We start from the raw sequence: 15,444 nt of genomic DNA on the forward strand, positions 1-15,444 counted from the left end.
CTTATGGTTTTGAGAGAGTCTCTTGAAACATCTCCGATGGAAGTTGTCCTTGGGGGGTCTTGTTGAGGCCTTCCTTCCTTCCTTCATTTTTTCAGTATGTTTTTACTTACCTCTTTTTGGGGGAGGGTTTTTCCCATGAGGTTTTCCCTCTTTCCCCATTTTTAGAGGTTGCATCTCTTTGCATTGTTCATGGGTACCTAACATGGCCTCATTGTCGGGACTCATTTTGCATTTCATCTTAGTTTTGTGAGCTTAAGGCATTCCCCTAAGTTGCACTTAAGGGGGGGTGTTAGAGTAAATAATTAATTATTTATTAATTATTTATTCTATTACTTAAGCTTACTTAGGTTAATGCATTTATTTAATATTTAGTAGTTAATAGTTGTAGTGATGAGTTGTTGACAACACGGGAGTTTGTTCCCTTCTAGTATGTTCCACCTTTTTGTGGAAGAGTGCTTAGTTGTCAACTTTATCTTCTACCACTTTCCAGCTTGTTCTACAAGCTTCCTTGAAGCCTTTATATTTAGTTTCTCTCTCATTGTAAACTCATCTATTCATAATTTCATTTCTCTATTGTGAAATATTTTCTCTTGCATTTTTTGCTTCAAGCTCTTGTTCCTTCGGTTTCTCTTCAATAAGCTATTTGCATGCAGGTGATCTTGGTGAGCTGTGAGTTGGATTTTATCAACTCCTACACAAAGATAGTCCTTGGGTAGGCATTTAAGGAGGTGTGTGGGCAAATTTCCCAACCCGCCAACATAAGAGCATGATCAAGCCTAACCTAAATCATATTTTTCCCCAGTCTATTATTCGACTAGGTGAAAGGTCCCTGGAGATCAATATCAATCAAATCATTTCTCTCTAGAAAACTCGCTAAGTCATGCATACTCTTAGAGAAGTCTTGTAACCCACCCAATTTTTTTGAGGGCTATAGGGGTGTTAAACTCTCCCGTAAATTAAATTTTCTCATGCCTTATGGTATCAACAATTTCTATTGCCTCCTCTCATGCCAAAAGCTACACATTATAGGTATTGGGTGCATAGAAGTTAAATAAGTTCTAGTTACAAGTTTTTATAGTGAATCACACCACCAAAAAATGGGGGCTTAGGAAAATATCTCTCCACAGCATTCTATGTGGGTTCCAAAGTGTTGTGATGCCTCTCGAAGAACCCATCACAATATTATAAGATAACTTAGCTCCTAGCCATAGATATTCAACCACTCTAGAGAACACCTACTCCATTTTTACTTCCTACAAAAGAATCATGTCAACCTTAAGTTTTATAATATTTTGCTTAACTTCATACTACTTCCTGGGGATATTCAACCCTCTTACATTCTAGGATATTATCTTCATATTTTACATGTTTGGATCTCGACCAGGGTCTTTTGTTTCTAATGTGCTATATCTTTTCTTGTCTCCTTTTTTCATAGATTTTTAGTTGGGAGTCTCCCCACTTTCACCGTTGTGCCAATGTTGGCTTTGTTACCTCCCCTTAACTTCCTCTTGGGGATAGTCAAGCCATCCCTATCTAGGATGTCAATATTAGTTCAATTTTGGGTAGGGAAATGTATTTCAATAATACCTGATAGTGTAACCACTAGAGTGTCATCCATAAAAGATGAGATATTCCCCTTTACTAGGGAGATGTTACTTCATTCTATAGCCTTAGGACATTCCTTCTCATTTAGGAGGTTTAAGAAGAAATTATATTTCCCCCCAAAAAATTGGATAACCCACTTGATTTGTAATACATCAATCTCCCCTTCTTCATATTCACAATTTACATCACCCTCTACCATAGCAGTACTATCAGTAGTCTCCCTCTCTTATGAGTTAGTAGTATCATGCATCTCCAAGGCCCTCTCCAACACTTTTTCCTTGGTTTGTTCTTCATCCTTCTCCAAGAGTCTCTCATTCTCACAAAAAAAATGAGCCTCCACCAGCTCCATGATCACTGAGTGTTCCACTTTGGCCTAGTCCTTTGCATCTAAATTCTTTAAACATTCTATCATAGCAACTCCAGGTGAGTAAAATTTATCTTTAAGTTTCTAACTTTTCCTATAGTACACAACTAGATGGTCAAACATATTATAGTTTTGGCAAAAGAGTGCAGCATTTTTCTATAAAATCAGTTGTGACCAAGCACCACATTTCAATTTGAGAGCCACTATAGTTGAAAAAGGTTTATTCATCCCTACATTCACACATATCCTAGCAAAATCCATCTTAGCCTTGGAACTAGTGGTTAAATCAACCTTAATGAAGTGTGTGAAAGAGTCTCCAACCCATCTGAACACTCTCTTATGCCAATATTCTAGAGGAATCCCAAGTAACCTAAACCAAATACACACCAAATTGAATAGGTCCCAATTAGGGCAGAAACCTAGTTTCCAATTAATGGGCATCAATAGATGTTTTCCATAGTGCCAAGATCTCACCAGGATGGTGTTCCAGTTTGTTTCGGCTGTAAATTTGAATAGGAAGAGGGAGCCTGCCATTGCCTAGACCATTACCAATCCAAATAGTCTACATGTTGAAGAGCACCATTTTCTAACCATGTCCATATTAGGTTTGAAAGAAAAAAATTGACCAACAAGGCTCAAGGCAACTCCCAAGGAAATTGAGTCAACCATATAATCTGGGAGAGAAATCTTCTATTATGTAACACTTGAAACCACCATTAGTTGCACCCCAATCTCGATAGGACTCTTCGATCCAACAACCACATCCAAACAATTTGTTTTGAGGGGATCAATTCTTGGGTGACTCAAATCCTCTATGGGAGCCCACAAAGGGTGGAGTCCCAAATAGACCAACTCATCAAGAACTGCAAGTGCCTTAGCTTGATTAAGACCTCAAATAGAACAAGACCCTTTTTGGGCATTTTGGGTGTTGCCAGAAAGGACCAAAAAAAGGTTTGGACAATCCTGCAATAGATCTGACAAAGGAGGGAGGGGTGGGGGAGGGGGAATCCACTTCCACCCCCCACCCCCCCCCCCCCTGCCCCCCGAGGATTGTGAAGACATGCACCTAGGTTGCAGGCAGGCCCAAAGGCAAAAAGTTGCAGAGAAACTCTATGTTGTATATATAAATAAATAAATATTGAGTTCACTTGTGGATAGGTACAAAGTGTCATTAGAAATAACACATTATTATGGATAGGTACGCAGTGTCATTAGAAATAATAAATATTGATTTCACTTGTTATTAAATGTGTTTTTTATATAATATTTTAAGGTTCTCATGTGTTTAAGCATTCGTCCATTTTGACCAACATTTGGTAAAAAAAAATTGCATGCAAATTAATTAATTAGAATATATAGTATAAATCTATGGTAAAACTAGATGTTTTATGTACGAGGTGTACAACTATTAGCCCCTATACAACTATAGGCTTATGTCCTTTATTAAAATCAAAGATAATATAATAAAATCTATATGGCCTAAATTAAGGATCTCAAGGTTAGGGTGAAAAGTTTTAAATAAATTCAAGACTCAATTGATTCTTAAGGTATAAGGAGAAATTGTCTAGCTTATAAAAGTCTCTAGTTAATTTAAACTAAAAAGTGACACCGTAGAATACAACATGAACATAAAATGGTTAAAAGTATTAAAAGACTTATGAGGTAATTGGTATTAGAAGTGATGACTAACAAGATTAAGATAATAAAAAGATGGAATGAAAATGGTGAAAGGGTTGATTGAAGCTTTGAAAACAACAAGTTTGAATGAGAAGAAAAGTTTGATTTTATGTCTTTCGATCTGAATACTCTTTACTAAAATTTCCTACTATTTCTTTGGACTTCTTATTTTCATGTGATTGTATCTTTCATGTTGGTTAGGTTATGGACCTTTTGGAGTTTACTTTGTTGATTCTTTAATGTTTTATTGTATTTAGGTTTTCTTTGTTGTTAAGTAGTTTGTTGTGCTAGTGATATCGATTTGTTGTTTTGTTGCAACTTTATTTTTTTTAGTTCTGTGGGTCCATGGGGCCTTGCCTTATTATAAGACAAAAATATCTTAAATCGTTTGAAATTTTATATTTAATTATTTACCTCTATCTTCCAAAAAAGATGTTTGGGTATTCTCTTGATTTAATTATTAATAGAAAGTTAAATCTCAATAAGTGCTAATTAGGTGATTATGTGTATGACTATCTAATTTCATTTGTAGTTGCTAATTTTTGTTACTACATTTTTATTGTCTTATAAATGATAGATTAGAAATTCTAATTTTTAGTTTGTAATATCAAAAAATAAGTTGAAACAAAAATAATGATATAAAGTTTATAGCTAATACTGAAAATGTATTATTTATTGATTCAAAGTAACATTTAAGTAATTTGTATAGTAACAAGAATTTTCAAAAACATGAAAATACAATATTTCTTATAAAATATTTAATTTTAATCAATAAACAATGAAATATGTAGATGAAAAATATTAATACATATAATTACAAGGAACACTAAGAAATTTAAAATAAAATAAAAAGATAAGAATCAAAAAATAAGAATCTCCCTAAATAACAAAATACAATTATAATATTGAAAAATGACTAATTTTTGTATTAACACATAATTTCATATAAAAAAATTATATTAAATCTTTATTTATTATTTAAATTTAAAATGAACTAAACTAATAAAATAGTATCTATTTAAATATATTATGTCAAGTGATAGAACAATCAATTATTTCTAAAAGCTTCGTATTTTTAAAGATTCTTCTTGTTGTATCTTGCACCATGCAATGATCCTAGCAGACAGGGTGCCAGCTACACATGAACATGGACATACCCTTTCCCCTCATATTCCAATTAGTGGATTAAGACTACGACATAAGAGTCATCGACAATTAAATTACAAGATGCTTTGCTCATACAAATATTTATAAAATGCAAGCGAAAGCTCCATCATGCCGGTTTTCGTCTCATTCTATACTTCTATTACCATCTTAACTGAAACGGCGATCCAGTTTTTCATTTTTATTGATGTGCAGGCTGATCACAAAGATTTCCAGTTGGAATCTAATAAGAGTTAAAGAACTGGTCCAAAGAGTTGCGGGTAATCTGGATGCCTTTCAAATCAATGTGTGGCAATTGTTTTGTTTTCAATAATTTAATAGACTTGGGATAAGATGCTGATATTGATGAAAAATAATATGAGCCGGCCTGCTGTTCATTGCTTTTGAATTATTTGACTAAACTTTCCAGGTGATATGTCGAGATTCAACGTACATCAAATCAAGAGAAAAGAGTTTGAAAGCATGGGAAACACTATTTAATGCTTGCGTGATACAGTGATGAAATATGGTTACAATGATGGTAACCCATTTGATTAGACATTAAGAGTAACGTAGTCTGCTATTTATTTAAAAGAGGGGAAGGATTGCAGTTGAAAACCATCCATTAGAACTGCATAGAGATGGATTTCAAGAGCGTCTCTTTTGCGCTTCTAGCCTTTTTCCTAGCTAGTTATGTTGTGAGTGCAGAGAGTATAGAGTCTTCTTCAGTCTATATAGTCCATATAGATAAATCTGCTATGCCTAGCGAGTTCCCGACACATGTTGACTGGTATGCATCGCTTCTTTCATCTGTGAAAGGAGCAGACGACCAGGAGAAGGAAGATTTGTATGTTTACACTTATGATAGAGTCATGCATGGCTTCAGCGCCAAGCTGACCCAGTCGGAGCTCGGCATGCTGCAGGAGATGCCGGGCCATCTGTCATCGTTTCCCGATTCATTGGGAACCATGGACACCACTCATTCCACCGAATTTCTGCAGCTCAGCCCTCAAAATGGTATTTTGCCGGTGTCCAAATTCGGGCAAGACATAATCGTGGGCATGCTGGATACCGGAATATGGCCGGAGAGCCGGAGCTTCCGTGATGATGGAATTGGACCAGTCCCGGCCAGATGGAAGGGAATATGTCAAAACGGCACAGACTTTGACTCTTCGCTCTGCAACAAAAAGCTGATAGGAGCGCGCTACTTCAACAAAGGTTTGACGGCCATGACTGGGGAGCTCAGCCAGGACAATTCTCCGAGGGACATTGAAGGGCACGGAAGCCACACATCGTCGACAGCTGGAGGCAACTACGTGGATAGCGTCGATTTCTACGGTTACGCTCCTGGCATAGCGCGTGGTGTGGCTCCTGCGGCTCGGATTGCCATGTACAAAGTCATAGGCTCCAACGGCAGTTCGGGATCCGACGTACTGGCTGCGATGGAGACGGCAATTAGCGACGGAGTTGATGTTATGTCTATGTCGTTTGGCTTCAGTTCGCCTCCCTATTTCCAAGACGTAATAGCCATGGGAGCCTTCGCGGCAATAAAGAATGGCGTCGTCGTCGTATGTTCAGCGGGGAACAGCGCCCAGTTCGCCATGCACAATGGAGCGCCTTGGATTTTCACCATCGCTGCCAGCACGATCGATAGAGGTTACGGAGTTACTTTGAAGTTGGGCGACGGCAGCGTAATTTTGAGAGGGTCCTCTTTCTATACGAGCGAAAACAAGAGCTATCATATATCTGAGAGCAAGCTCGTTTACCAAAGCTCAGACCCTGCATGTCTCAGACCCTTCGACGCCGCCACAGTGAACGGAACGGTAGTGGTGTGCGAGAATGCGAGCTTCGCGCTTGTCGACGTCTTGGCTGCCGCGGGAGCCCAAGCGCTCATTGCGGTGTTGCAGAATGTTCCCGCAGCCTCTTATCCTCTGGACACTTTACCAGTAGTCGCCTTGAGTGCGGAAGATGGAGCAGCTCTAGTGAAGTATGTTTCTTCAACGACACTTCCCAACGTAGAAATACAGTTGGGATTGACGTTAATGGGCGTGAAGCCTGCACCTGTTTTGGCGTCCTTTAGCTCTCGAGGGCCTTATCCACCGAGCCAGAATATTCTGAAGCCCGACGTCACAGCCCCAGGTGTGAATATTCTGGCGGCATGGCTTCCAAACGCAACTGAAGGAGACAACTATGCCATCGTCTCCGGCACTTCCATGTCATGTCCCCATGTCGCCGGGCTGGTGGTTCTCATGAAAGCTGCTCACAGTGACTGGAGTCCTGCGATGATAAAGTCAGCACTAATGACAACTTCTTACACGCATGACAATTCCAACAACCCCATCACCGACCCCGGCAACAATGGTAGCGCCGCGACGCCTTTCGGTATAGGTGCAGGCCATGTTGATCCTAATAAAGCCGTGGATCCTGGTCTCGTCTATGACATCACTGTGGAGGACTACACAAACTATTTGTGCACTCTCAATTACACCACCCAACAAATTCAATCCATCACCGGTGCCCCTGTATCATGTCCAAGTGGCCTCGACTTGGGCTCCGACGGGCTAAACTATCCTTCCTTCACTGCCGTCTTCAACAAGAATGCAACTTCGTCCTTCTCTTCAACATTCAAGAGAACATTGACAAATGTGGGAGATGATATGTCATACTATCATGCGGTTGTTGAGGTGCCCAAAGGACTCAAAGTGCAGGTTGTTCCTGATGCTCTGGATTTCACAAAGAAATTTGAGAAGGTCAATTATACTCTCACTGTGGATGTTGAGGAAGGTGTGGCGACTGATAATTCTGTGCTGTACGGGTATTTGAGTTGGGTCGATGAAAAAGGCCATATTGTGAAAAGTCCTGTGGTGGCACTCTTTCAGTGAATTTGTACAGCTCCTCACTCGCATACAGCGAGTTTGAGTTTCCTCTAAAGGAAAATAATTTCTATGAAAGAATTTATATCTTCTGCAGCTGCTTTCCAAATAACTTGTTTCTAAGATTACTTTAGCGTGTTGGCTTCTAGAGTGAATGATCTAAACACGGACAACTTAACATAATGTTTTTTTTATCTCACAATGCGAGCACAAAATATACAACTATTTATGATGTATGAACCATCTTGTCAATGTTTATATACACTGGTCAGTGTTTTAGTTAAAATGTTGTTGCATCACATTCACACAGAAATTCTTTAGAGAAGATCGATTATGCGTTAAGGTAAGGTATCTGAACACCAAATTTCTCCAAGCTACAGGGGAGGTACCCTGCATGTTGCTGTGGATTATTTTCGACCTTTATGCTCAACTAGGTAATAGGTAAAATGTGTAGAAACTTAAATATTTTTTTGATGGAAAGTAAAACAATGAATGATCTAATCTTTTAAATATTATTAAATCTGTGATATTGCTATCAGGATTTAACTGTCTAGTTTTTGGATCAAACTCATTGATCCATTTATCATGAGTCGTGATTCAACATGAATCCATCTCTCATGAGAATATATAGAACACTCAACACTCATTAGATCTAGGTGACACAACATTGCTTGGATCTTGATGAGCATCACCTAGATCCAGTGAGTGCTGAGTGTTCTATTTATTCTCATGAGAGATGGTTTCATGTTGAATCACTACTCATGATAAATGGGTCAATGATTTTGACCCCCTAATAGCAATATCACAATTTGACTTGCTATCGAAATTATCTCCTACTTGTCATTATCAAATCTATTTCTAATAACATATAAAGCTATATTCAAGATTACCACTTTTTTTAATTACCTTATGTTGTATCATCTTTAAATATGAGTATAGATTTAGCTTATTTCATCTTTCAATACAAGTAGGTAAGGTAAGATGTTTCTTTTGAATACTTAATGTCTATTTATAAATATTCAATAGAATCATATTACTAGAATATCTAGGGACCTTATATATGACACTTTGTTGAAAGCACAAACTTTGATGTAAGAGAAGGTAGAGGGTCTTAAATTAGATGGATTAACTTGTTAAGATTTTCATCTCTTGATTTTCCATTAGGAACAACCTCTTTGGATAATAATTTTTAGGAACATTATACTTACAAATATAAATATAATTTTCATATGGTTATAATGGATCTAGTTTTATTGTTTTATTAATTAGCAAAAGTAATTATCTACATATTTGAATTACACTAAATAAATCTTGATGCCTGCCACAACCCTAAAGAGCTTCCATCCAAAGAAAATATTCTAAATGACTCTGACATAGCTATGAACTCCTTTACCAATTAGGAAATATAATCAATTCATTTGAACTCCACAATGTAAAAGATGCAGACGCATGGCAATGCTTAAGAAAACATAACATTGGGTAAGCCCAAAGTTTCAAAAAAAGAGAAATAGTATTATCAGAAGGATTTTATTTATGGAATATTTTGACAAATACTATTTTTTTTTATAGAAATTTTAATATCTCCCTTCTGTGAATTTCATCATATAGGGTATTCATTGGAAACTTTATTACTCAATCATTTAACATTAAGTTTATATCTTGTATGGTCTAGCATTTTAGTCTAAACACCTTCCTTAAATATTTTTATAATGAATATGAAGACTTGCATGGTATAGCTTCAATGTCCAAATACCTTACTTTAGTTTGTATCATAAATACATGACACTCAGCCAATCTTACCTTTCAAAAGTAATGGGACACTAGGAATGTAGTAGGGTACACCAACTCAAATGAAGTCATGTATTGGACCTCAAAAGCTTTTTGTCGTGAATATTTCTAATAAATTTCATGGAGAGAATTCTTTGGAAGAATGATGGTATATTTTATATTTGTATATCATTTCTCTTTGTGGTTATAGTTATTTCATCTATTCCAACAATGATATATTAGAACCACTTGACAAATTTCATTGACAACAAATTTTGTATTTTTTCATAAGTATGAATAATAGATTATGAATCTAGAAATCATGCATTAGGAAATTCATTGAAAAGTAATAATAATTAGAAACAATTTTAAGGTGCGATTAGGGTAAGTGCAAAAATATGTTCTACCAAAGGAGGGATATACGATGCTACATTTCCTCCCCAAAAATTAGCAATTTTTGAACTTTGACAATAATTTGAAGATAGTTAGACTAAAAAATTTAAGATATAACAAAAGAGAAAGTCACAATCCTCTGAATCTAGTTTCTAAACTACTATTTTTCTTTTAAATGGTGGATTTTAAGGCCCTCAAAAAGGGAACCACACAAAGTGGTACTATTTTTTAGTAAAAGCATAACATAGTGTCAAGTCTAGTCCCCCTAAAATGCTAACTAATTTTTTGAAATTCCTCAATCGCTCTAGTTAGAAGTTACCTAAAACCATGTAGTTTATCCTATATTTTTTGAGTAATTTTTTAATCTATATTTTATTTTTTATGAATTTTGAAAGTGAACACATCCCAAAAGAATGAAATATCTTAGTGTGCCCCCTAGAAATCATTGAAAACTCATAAAAAATCAAAATATTTTTTTGAAGTGTGTAGAATGGAGTCTAGTTTCTAAAAATCTAACTTGTTATGAAATTTGATGAACAAGCCAAAATCTAATCGCCAAATACTACACATAGGTTTTTGACAAAAAATGAACATACATTCAAAAGAAAATATAGTTGAAAGTCCTAATGTGTAATGAAACAAAAGGGATGTGTAATGAAACAAAAGGGGTGAGAGGGGAAATCACTAGGATGGATAATCTAACAAGCAAGCTTAAACTCTAATTTCTCTCACATGCTACATGTGTTGATAACAATTATTCAATTGTATATTGCCATTGATGTTACAAATATGTTATACTCTAACCAAGCTCTGCCAGTTGGAACTAAGTTTAGAAGACTCCAATATTAGCTGAGTATAAGTTAAGAAGAAGCAAAGTTCAAATATTCTTGTTTAAACTGAATCAAGTTGGTTACCAAAGGAGTTCAGTGTAAACCAAGTCAGGCTAGTTACCAAGGAACTCAATGGTAATCTAGTGACCCAGTTTTAGCCAACCTTCACCAGATTAGTTTTATTTGTTAGTTGTTTATGGAAGCAAACTTAGTGGATCTTATTTGTTTATTTGAAAGGGTATTGAAGCTGAATTGACATTAGGTTTCATAAATATGAAAGGTCAAGATGTAGATTGAAATAAGTGAAAGTGAATGAAGAAGACAAGATGCGAATAGAGAAGGATATATGACTTAGAGAAGAGTATCCAAGGAGCTGCAAAGAATATTTTGATCAAGGGGGTCTAGAGGATAAGCCAAATCAATGATTTGAATTTTCAATTTAGTTGCTTCATTAACTAGGTCAATAATTGTTACTTTCTAACAATTGTAGCGGTGAAGAAATCACCTAATAGAGTTGACTTAATAGTCATTTTGTAAATCCTCTAACCAAGTGACATTTCTAGATTTAAGTATCTTAATATATCTAACAAGGCCACTCCTAATAAAGTAATTCAAATCCTTTAACGAGGTCACACCTAACAGTGTGTTTTGTAACCTTTAACAGGGTTAGCTCCTAACAGGGCTCAGTTCAGAAGAGTGAAAAGTGTTAACTAGTTGCATTGGTGGTTTCCCCAAATTAAATCTTGGTGTCTCATGCATTCATGTTATTTCGTGTTTCTTTATCTTTTTATAACTAAGTTACTAAAGGTTAATCCACATCATTATCTTAAGATTGCTTTGTTAACTGAGTTGTGATGAATATCTAGTTCTAATCAAGATGTGAGTTAAAAGGAAGTTTGTATTGACATCTAAGGGATTTGGAATTGTTTTAGTGGTAACTAATTCACCCCTCCCCTCTCAATTACTCCTTTTATATTTCCAATAGCACGATCCTCTAAGCTCAAGGAGGCTCAAGAACTATGTGAATACAATTTTATTACCTCTCATTTGAGTTGAAAGAGGACTATGTAAAATGGAAAGTGAAAAATACAAGATGAAGGGAAAGAATGAGACAAATTATTCACACCAAAAAGTAATGACTACAAACTCAATTCATACACAATCTAGAAATTTGAAATAAAGAATAATGCATGATAAAAAAAATTGATCTATATAATGGTAGGAATGGGGTGGTCTTAAGTGTATGGGGTAACCTTGAGTATATAGGGAAAGCTCAAGTGTATTAGGAAACCTAGTTTTCTAGAGGTCACGTGAGGTGGCTAAGTTTTAGTAAATTCTAAAGAAAATCTTTCCACTTGTAACCTCTTATCAAATCTACTTGTATCTTAGTTTGTAACTTCGCCATCTATCACCTATAAATATAAAATAGGAAAATGTTGGAGTACAATACCATTGGGGAGGGGAATCTAGTATATCAAATTTTAAATGATGTTGACATACTCTTTCAAAAGCTTAAAATATAATAACTACATGAACACCAAGATTCTTTGATAACTCAATCCTTTAATGATCAATCAAAGAGTATCATTTCAAAACTATAGTTCTTAGAGAATATGTGTTCAAGAACTTGAAACAACTTTAAAACTTAAATGACACATGGTAAACATGTGAACATAAGAATCAAACATGTTAGTGATAATAATATCTCATAACACAAATTATTTCCTAATAAAAAACCCCTTTGGAGAATAAAAGCACTCAAAATGTCTCATTGAATTTATCTTAAAACTTTCTATTACAAAGTATTGCTAACTGTGTTATGTGCCTCACTGGCTAATAGAGTTAAGATCTCAATTTCTCATAATAGAACACAAAGTCACATCCTTGTTTCATTACTAAAGATGGTATGGTGTCACATCACATGAGACTTAGAATCATATGTCAAATAATAAATGCATCATCTCATACAATATATCATTTATTTATATATATGACTCTATACATTTGAATAAATTATACGAAATTCGTTTATTATAATTGGTAACATCTTCTCAAAATGAAACATTAAGTTAAGTACACATGAAAGCCTCAAAAGTAGGAAAAAAAAAGATATTTCCTTTTCATACTTCATAAATTCTTTCTATATATGTACATCAAGATGAATTTAATATCTTTCATAAAACAACTGAAAACCAATCATCCATTTGAAAACTAAACTTCATCTCTAACTGTTTATAATAATTTCAAATAAAAAAATAAAATGATTCTTTCAATGCTAGTACAAATAATAATCATTTTATATTATATGTCAACAATATCAAAAAATTTTAATTTTTTATTAAGTCACTAGGGAGAGGACCCTAATCCCATAATAGAAACAATATGCTAAGAAACTAAAAAGAAAACCCTAATAAGGACTATAATAGTCAAGAGAAAGCTAGAATAACCCTACCCACAAAATTAATCAAAAATTGAAGCGAAATGGAGACATTAGTGTGACGTTCTACCGCATCTTCATTGTCTACATCAACACTAAATTCAATTTGAACACTAATATTCTTGGTTTAATAGTGAACATCATGTTTCAATTCTTTAGAATAACTAAGAGCAGGGGTGAATCAGTTATCCAACGTCCAGATGTACCATTAAAAATTTTCATAGGTTAGTGAGCTCATATCCATAGAATATTTTCATCATGCATGCATCCATTAGATCATACAATCACTTAAACTTGTAGGTTACTATCAAATCAACTTTGAAGAAATGTAGACATGAAACATAACATATTCAATAACACAATTGACACAATAATTTAAAATGGAAATCCAATTTGGGAAAACCCACCAATAACATGCTACTCATTCTCACTCTTCTGAAGTGATGCCTTGTGAAAGACCAACCCTATTAAAGGTTACACCGCACATTGTTAAATGTGACCTAGTTAGGATTTCAATCACCCTGTTAGGAGTGAGCCTTGTTAGAGGACTTTAGATCATTCACTTGGAATGTCACTTGGTTAAAGGATTTACAAATGATGGTTAGGTCAACCTTAATCCAAAGGATTTTTCCTAGACTGGTACAATGATTAGTAAGTGATAGTAAGGTTTGATATGATAACAACTTACAACAAACATGTAGATTACAGATCTCTATTTCAGTCCTCCATTCTTCTTGGCTTTCACACACTTCATCTCTAATAGCTTGTTCACCCTTTAAGCATACATACTCTTAAGCCTTCTTGCTTTGATTGCTAGTGCAGTCTCTTCTCTTAGGTCACTGAATGAAGCAATACCCTAGACTCCTTGTCTTCCTTAGGTTCTTGCACATGACTAACCAACCATCTCTATAAATAGATAATTAAGATATTTTTTTGTTCAACCTCCATCATCTATTTTAGGGTTAGGTTGGACTAGGTAGGATTCAATGAATCTACCCACCATTTCATTTTATTCCCTTCTAGAAACTTCTCCTTCATTCCTCTTTGAATTCTCCTCAAAATAGTTCACCTTGAATAATGTGCTACCAGCTCATCAAGCTTACCTTCTACATGGTTCACACAATCCAAGAAATCAAACTTGTTAGCTCAAATTCATCAAATTCATGATCTTTCTCATAATGATGAAACTTGGCATTAACTTGCTTCTGATGATTAGCACATACTGTGTTGCTCGACTTCCACTATCGAAACACTCAACACGAACTAAAGTTTACCAGTGCTTGGCATTAAATAAACCTTACTTGGCTTATACTATATCACTCGGCTTACACTGAAATTGACTTTGATCAGTACCTATTGTGTAGATTGTTAAGCTTGGTACACACAATTTGTTCAACTTGTTCTTCTAAACTTAATGAGTGTATCCATTGTTTGCAACCTTAAGTAGACTATCAATGTACTATAATATTGCAGTCTTAATTGATCATTGGACTCATTTTCCATATTATAACTCAACCTTCCCTCTTGGTGTTATTGTTACCTCATTTGATCAAATCCTTTTCATCAATCAAACAAATTATAGTACTCAAATCATTTAAGCAATTGTCTTACTAGCAAGTAGCAGGTTTTACATCAATGACAAAACAATGATTTAAACATATTATCATACTTGTATCAATCTATTTTCAACAATCTCCCTCTTTGGCATCGATGGAAAACCAAACTTAATTAGTACAACTAACAAAATACCAAAAAGAAAACAATTATTTGTATTGAAATCTCTCCATCTATCAGCAAATTTCATCTTCTCAATAGGTTAAAAAAAATTGTTCTGATCAACAGACAATCAATCAAGTCATCCTAATGACTACCTCTGGATCACTTATATCTCCTTTGACATTAACACCCTCTTACTAGGTATTCCATGTTTCTTCTATATTTTCTTTCATCTCCCTCAAAAGTCATGATTTCTAGATTCTCAACAGTATTTCTCCCTACAACTCAAGAGGAAATCTCCCTCTCTGACAACAATGCCAAATACTTGTCAGCTTAATATAAAGATATGAACATTTTCATTTTCTCCCTCTATCACCTAGCTTGTGATTAATTTGTAGCTTAAACTCTTTGATTACTTTAGGCAGCTCCTAAGGTAAGATCCACTACATCAATGCGTAACATATTTCAATCATCTTGTTTACTATAGGGTACTCCTCATGCTTCTTAAATAGCCTTTGATAGGGGTATCACTCCTATTTTATATCTTGGATACTCATGAGCATCCTTAGGTAATTCTTTTCTAAAAGTATTAGTTATTTTCTCTTTTGCGTTAACGTATTCCATCTTTGAACCTCTTTA

At 35.0% G+C, this 15,444-nt stretch overlaps 1 pseudogene; it reads left to right on the forward strand.

The window, feature by feature from the left end:
• The first annotated feature begins 5,430 nt into the window (after positions 1–5,430).
• Positions 5,431–7,671, forward strand: LOC149535562 (subtilisin-like protease SBT3 pseudogene; annotated as a pseudogene).
• The last annotated feature ends 7,773 nt before the right edge of the window (positions 7,672–15,444 follow it).

This window comes from Cupressus sempervirens, chromosome 10, assembly GCF_028749045.1.
Source record: "Cupressus sempervirens isolate cs-2001-9-10 chromosome 10, ASM2874904v1, whole genome shotgun sequence".
NCBI lineage: Eukaryota > Viridiplantae > Streptophyta > Pinopsida > Cupressales > Cupressaceae > Cupressus > Cupressus sempervirens.